This window comes from Pongo abelii, chromosome 2 (assembly GCF_028885655.2).
Source record: "Pongo abelii isolate AG06213 chromosome 2, NHGRI_mPonAbe1-v2.0_pri, whole genome shotgun sequence".
NCBI lineage: Eukaryota > Metazoa > Chordata > Mammalia > Primates > Hominidae > Pongo > Pongo abelii.
The window spans coordinates 145809-153022 of record NC_085928.1 but is presented as its reverse complement, the minus strand read 5'-3'; the positions used below and the strand labels follow the sequence as shown (position 1 = coordinate 153022).

General features: G+C 41.1%; 1 non-coding gene across 1 annotated transcript; it reads left to right on the top strand.

Annotated features, from left to right (window-relative positions):
• The first annotated feature begins 6480 nt into the window (after window positions 1–6480).
• On the top strand, window positions 6481–6586 carry LOC112132794 (U6 spliceosomal RNA). Its single transcript, XR_002914516.1, has one exon. It is a non-coding gene; the product is annotated as a U6 spliceosomal RNA (small nuclear RNA).
• Window positions 6587–7214: the final 628 nt, after the last annotated feature.

Below are 7214 nucleotides of genomic sequence, written 5' to 3'. Positions count from 1 at the left end.
CCCGCGGCCCCCTCCCGGCCCGGGCGCCTGTTATTGTTGGGACCGCAGCCCAAACTGATCCCGCAGAGGCGGCAGCTAGCTCGTCAGTGACTTCCGGGACGTCCCCCATCCCGCGCTCCCTGCTCCTCAGGCCCAGCTTGCTCCTTGCTCCTTGCTCCTCACTCCTCCGACGCACATCAGACCACTGGCAGGGGGTGGGAAACCTGGATCCTAGGTTGTTTTAGCTGGGAGCTGAGTCTAAGGGACTTTTTTTTTTTTTTTTTTTTTTTTTTTTTAATGGCAGAGTGGCTTGTTTTGTTAAAACTGCCGCCAGTTGTTGCAACAGCTCCGAGTTACAATAATAGATGCAGTGTTCAGTTTTTAATATATGTGTTCCCTGTTTTCTCTGCCCCTTTTATGGCGGGGGGTGGGGGACAAAAAAGTGTAAAACAAGATCCGTGCCGCAAAGGCAATTTAAACCTAACGTCCCAACCTTCATTCAGCCATTCTACAAGGAGTTGTTGAGCACCTGCTATCTATCTACAGAAATCTTGAAATGTGGAACAGGGATGGAAATATAGCATGCAAGTCAGAATGAAGTAAGTGCTAATTAGAGTCACAAGCAGTTTGATGGAGACTGTAAGCCTATGGAACGACAAAAAGAATTTTGGGAAAGAGGAATGCAGAGGTCTACGCAGTGATTTATTTTAGAGAGAAGAGAGTGGCCATCTAGGATGTTTTTAACAGCAGCCCCTAAAAGGACAATGGTGTCATTAACAAATACAAAAAACTGCTAAGGTGGAACAAGTTGTGTGGGAAAGTAAGTTAATTTTGGACGTATTGAATTTGAGATGCCAACTTAGATAATAAGTGAAGCTATGTAACAGGCAGATGGATATTTTAGTCGAAAGCTCAGATTGAGTGCTTTGAAATTATGGCTCTGGGAGTCATACATAGCCATACATGTATACATATACATATGTTTACATAGTCATACATAGATGTGATATTCAAAAACATGGAAGGGACTGATATCCTTAAATGAAAGTCTAAGTTGGAAAGGACTTTGGAGGTCGTATTTTTCAACTCCCCTGCATATTTCTCATACAATAATCTCTTTAACCAAATGTATTCAATTAGCATTTATTAAATGTCTAAGAAACCCTATTATGCTCTAAGCCATTGTGGGCATTGGCATAAAAAGTTTACTGAGAAGAGCTTACATTCTGGAGGAGGAGGTGACATGTAAACAAACCTATTGTTATTAGTGCCGTGTTAGAGGTGTGGACTGGTGCCACAATACCACAGTGAAAGGAGTTCAAAAAAACCCGTCACAGTTTGAAATGCCAGTGTCTTGAATAAGAAACTAAAGTGAAAAAGGTGATCTCAGGCCAGAGGCAAAATAGGCTGGGTCACAGGCTCAATAGGGAATGGTGTTGATGGAGCTGGATTGACTACTGCTGACGTAATGGGAGGAACTGGAGACTAGTCTGGAAAAGTTAGGAGGGGCAAGATGTAAGGCAAGCTAAGAGTCAAGATTTTATTTTGTATCACTGGAAAATAACTAAAGGGTTCTAAGAAAGAATGACATTGTCAGTTTTTTTTTTTTTTTTTTGAGATGGAGTTTTGCTCTTGTTGCCCAGGCTGGAGTACAATGGGATGATCTCGGTTCACTGCAACCTCTGCCTCCCGGGTTCAAGCAATTCCTCTGCCTCAGTCTCCCTAGTAGCTGGGATTACAGGCATGTGCCACCACACCTGGCTAATTTTGTATTTTTAGTAGAGCTGGGGTTTCTCCATGTTGGTCAGGCTGGTCTCGAACTCGCAACCTCAGGTGATCCGCCCGCCTCAGCCTCCCAAAGTGGTGGGATTCCAGGCGTGAGCCATCGCGCCCAGTCATTATCAGGTTTTTATTGTAAAAACCCCAATCAGCCAGTAGAGTGAGGAATACATTCGTGTAAGAGCAAGACTGGAGGCCAGGGAGAGCCAGTCTGCAGTTAAAGGGAGTGATGGTGAGTTTTTAGTGCATTAAAAGTGGGCTTGGGAAGGGGGGACCAACTAGGGGAGTATTTTTGAACTTAGTGACTGATTACATGTGGAGTGTAAGGAGTTGAGGAAGTCTTCAGGTTTCTGGTAGAAGGTGATGTCTTTCCCACAGTAAGGAGTACAAGAAGGAGAATTGGTTTGGTTGGATAAAGAAGTAGAAGTTAAAAATCATAAATTCAGAATTGAACCTATCAAACATGATGTGCTAATGTGGCAAGCAGTCAGTCATGAAATAAGATTTCTAGAAATAGTGCCTGAGACAACCTATTTCGTGTTGAATCCCTCCTTTCATAGGACCATTGAAAGAGAAGCTTGAGGTCACAGACGTGGTGGCAGAGCAAGGTAGTATGAATCTTAGCCTGGCATTCTATTGACTACATAGAACTGTGGCAGAGGCAGAGAATTCACCTAAGAACTAGCACAGTTATGGAGCATTTCTGGAAGAGGCAAAATTTGGTCTCTAGCAACCCCTACCCCTTTAATACAGCAGGAAAAGATCCAAACTACATACCTATATAGCAAGAGGAAGGAACACTTATATTTCTCATCACTGTTTTACTTACTGTCTGGTGTTTTAAAGTGTTGTTAAAAGTAGAGACTAGAGAGGTGAAGAGGTTCTAAATTAGGTCACTGGCAGGGAAAAAGAGAGGGAGGTGGGAGCAAGTTGGAGTTATATTTAAAGTAGCAAAATCAGAAGGTCTTAGTGACTGATGCCATTTGACTATTTCTGTGTTATTTTATGCCTCAGCTTCCAGAGTTTTGCTTTGGAAGACAGGGTCTGGAAGTCTGGCTAGAGAACATTTGTGGTGCCCCCTATTGGTTTATGTATATAGGAAATTACAAATATAGCACAGATGTGGGAGAGGATTGATGCTGTTGCACCCGTATTCTCTCTTTACTTCTGATTAGCGTCTCTCTACTGAGTTGCCAAACAATGACAGAAGGCTGCTCTGAAATGATCAAAATTTTCTCCTGGGACCTTACACCAAAGGAATATAACAGGCGTTCATTTCTAAGACAATGCCTAGGTAAAGTGGAATTCTAGTTATATTACCTTTCTTATTCTCTGCATGCTGCTCTAGACAACTTTGTCATGATCCTTGCTTCTGGGGACTTGGTTTATTTGGGGAATGACATCTTATGAGGCAGTGGGAGCAATACTTGTCCAGGACCATTTTACCTATGCAACCCAGATGCATAACCCAGGGGCAGAACTGGGGATTCTAATCAAGTCTCAAAGTGGGTAGGTTTGGAGAGGGCCATCATTGTAGCAGATAGAGGCTCCCAGAAGCTACAGTTCCTCCACAAGGCAAGCCCAGGTTCTGGCTTCTTTTTACAGGGTTTCAAAAGTGTGTATTATTTTATTGTATTTCTGGTTGTTTACTCTACATTAAGATATTTAAAAATAAAAATAGATTCTCAACCTAAATTTTAATTTACCAACTCTTTCTCCTCTTTTTATCTTTTCTCTCTCTTCCTCTTTTTTCTCATTCTTTATTTCATGTTTCTTAATCAGTAAAGAATGGAAGAATAGGCCAGGCGCGGTGGCTTACACCTGTAATCCCAGCACTTTGGGAGGCCGAAGCGGGAGGTTCACGAGGTCAGGAGATCGAGACCATCCTGGCTAACACGGTGAAACCCTGTCTCTACTAAAAATACAAAAAATTAGCCGGGCATGGTGGCGGTTGCCTGTAGTCCCAGCTACTCGGGAGGCTGAGGCAGGAGAATGGTGTGAACTCGTGAGGCAGAGCTTGCAGTGAGCCGAGATCACTCCACCGCACTCCAGCCTGGGTGACAGAGCAAGACTCCCTCTCAAAAATAAAAATAAAAAAATAAAAAAATAAAAAAAGGCCGGGCACAGTGGCTCATGCCTGTAATCCCAGCACTTTGGGAGGCCGAGGCAGGCGGATCACAAGGTCAGGAGATCGAGACCCTCCTGGCTAACATCGTGAAACCCCGTCTCTACTTAAAATACAAAAAATTAGCCGGGCGTGGTGGTGGCGGGTGCCTGTAGTCCCAGCTACTCGGGAGGCCGAGGCAGGAGAATGGCATGGACCCAGGAGGTGGAGCTTGCAGTGAGCCGAGATGCACCACTGCACTCCAGCCTGGGTGACAGAGCGAAACTCCGTCTCATTAAAAAAAAAAAAAAAAAAAGGAAGAATGAAGAAAATCAAATTAATCTATAGAGAAAAGGGGAAATATAAAAAGAATAGTTACATTTTACTATTCCTAGTTTCAAATGAATCCAAGCTCAGCCAACTGCTAAGGAAATTAGAATGTAGGAAAAGAACCTGGGGGCTGGTGCCTTTGTTTCTGTCTGTGCAGAAACATCTGGGTTTCAATGGAATGATACAGTGAGAATCATTTGGCACCCATCATTGCTATTAAATGTCTGTTAGCATTAATGAAACAAAAGAGGCTCATTAAAATGGTGTTTATACTGGAAACCTTAGGAGGATGGGATGTAATGAGTCATTGGTGATCTTCCAGTGGGGTAGGAGAGAAAGAAGACTGTGGCAGTTCTGGGGAAATACTTCAAACGTCAAAGACCAGAGCCTTAAGATCTGGTTACTGTACTCGCAGGAGCATTTTCTTTGTGCTGTTGACTGTTTGGGAAAATGTTTACAGCCAACTTTGCTGCTAAGTGTCTGAATTCCACTGAAGACACTTTCTGTGTACAGAAGTGGTTTGCATACATTTTTCTCTTTATCTTGTATGCTTTTTTCAGTTACTTATTTCAGTCAACTCTCCTAAGTTTATTACTCATATTTTCTTAATATTTATAAACTTTTTAAAAGATATTTGTTATAGCAAATTTAAGGCAAAAGTGCCAGAAATCTAATTTATTATAGAAGGTATTTAATTTCTGCCAGTGGATGATAATGTTAAATACTTCTCTTAAAAGATTAACATTTGTGTATATCAGCAACATGACTAACTTTTAGCATTTTCCATTTGCATCTTCATCTACTGCAACCATCTTACTCTCTTTCTCTCTCTCCATCTCTTGCCCCAGTCTCTCTCACACTCTTGGTTTTTCTAGGAACTTTAGGAAATTAACCAATTCATTTTCTTATGGGTCATGACAAGACGGCTTCAGTCTAGTATTTTATCTCTGATGGAGATTACAAAGGATTTTAGTAAAAGCATGTGAAAACTGCCTTCCATAACATTATTATCATGCCTGGAAATTAGGAAATTAATTATACATGGATGGTTAACATAGCAGTAAAATGTGAATAGTGACCATGCTAGTATATCTGAGATAATATGATTTAGGTAACCTGCAGGCCTCCCCTGCTATATGCCTGTATCCTTTCCTGTGGGACTTTTGCTGGCAACACAGTTGAGAATTAGGTGTACAGAGTTGAAATGCTCTTTGGATTCTGAGAAATTAAGTTTTGTGAGATAATGGAAACAGCCCTAGATAAGACTCTTGTATACAATTTCTGCTTGAAAGTGCTATATAACCTCCAGCAAGGCTCCTAATCTCTCTAGGCCTCAGTTTCCTTGCCTGTAACAGAAAATGATTGGATTCTGTTCTAAATCTGAAGTTTGATAATACTTCCAAATTTTCTTTATTCACATCTCCCTTTCATCTCACGCCAAATTCTGAGTCTTCAGTTCCCAGATTTCTACCTAATGAGGAGGGAAAAGAACCAAAAGCTGATAACTACAGAATTGGTCTCTGGGAAATAATTGTCTTTGCCGAACACCAGTGCACCTTAAAGGGTGTGTTTGATTTGGAAAGTAATCCTCAGGTCCCCTAACTGCATCCCAGCAATGTCTTTATGAATGGAGGCTACATGAATAGCCCCAGTTTTATTCTGTGAAAGAAGCGAACAGAACCTTGGACAGGCAGGGTAACCTTTTCAGAGAGTAGATGGGGCCGGGTCAGAGGAAATAAAGCTAGTTAGCAACTTGGCAGGAAGCTGGAGCTTCAGAGATATAAGAAATATAATTTCCCACTCATTTCAATGCAAAGATGCTTTAAAAATAGGGATATCTAATAAATAATTTCAAGGTGTTTGCTATATATGCTATACTGTAATCTTCCTCTTGCCTTCCTTCCAAACTCTCCGTTAAGTTTACTACAATCACAGCCTTGATTGGGGGAGACTTTGGGCACTGTGAGTGGAGGACATGCCTATTTCCACATAAACAAGGGCAGCATCAGCAGGTGGTGAAATGAAAGCATGGATCAAGGATTCAGAGGAAGCAGAAGACTACTATAACTAAAGGTTTTGAGAAACTTAAATCTTCACACCACTCCCCACTCTCTTGATAAGAAACTAGGTTCCCATCCCTATATAAGTCAGGATGTTTGAACCATAGCAAGCTAGAGGATTTGGAATCATCCAGGCAAGTGACATCGTTAGCATTAGGATAAGCAAATAATAATATAATAATTCAAATTTTTATTTTCTAAGAACGAAGAGAATAGAATTGAAATTGGGTGCTCACTTTGGTGGCACATATACTAAAACTGGAACAATACAGAGATGATTAGCATGGCCCCTGCACAAGGATGGTACGCAAATTTGTAAGCATTCCATATTTTTCAAGTCTGCAAAATAACCAGCTAGCATCATGATGACAAGATCAAATCCACACATAAAAACACCAACCATAAATGTAAATGGGCTAAATGCCCCAATTAAAAGACACAGAATGGCAAGCTGGATAAAGAACCAAGACCCATCGGTATGTTGTCTTCAAGAGATCCATCTCAGATGCAAAGATACACATAGGCTCAAAATAAGAGGATGGAGGAAAATTTACCAAGCAAATGGAAAACAGAAAAAAGCAGGGGTTGCAATCCTAGTTTCTGACAAAATAGACTTTAAACCAACAAAGATTAAAAAAAAAGACAAAGACATTACATAATGGTAAAGTGTTCAATTCAGCAAGAAGAGCTAACTCTCCTGAGTATATATGTACCCAATACAGGAGCACCCAGAATCATAAAGCAAGTTCTTAGAGACCTTCAAAGAGACTTAGACTCCCACACAATAATAGTGGGAGATTTTAACACCCCACTAACAATAGTAGACAGATCATTCAGATAGAAAATTAACAAAGATATTCAGGACCTGAATTCATTTCTGGGTCAAGTGGACCTGATAGATATCTGCAGAACTCTCCACCTAAAAACAACAGAATATGTATTCTTCTCATTGCCACATGGCA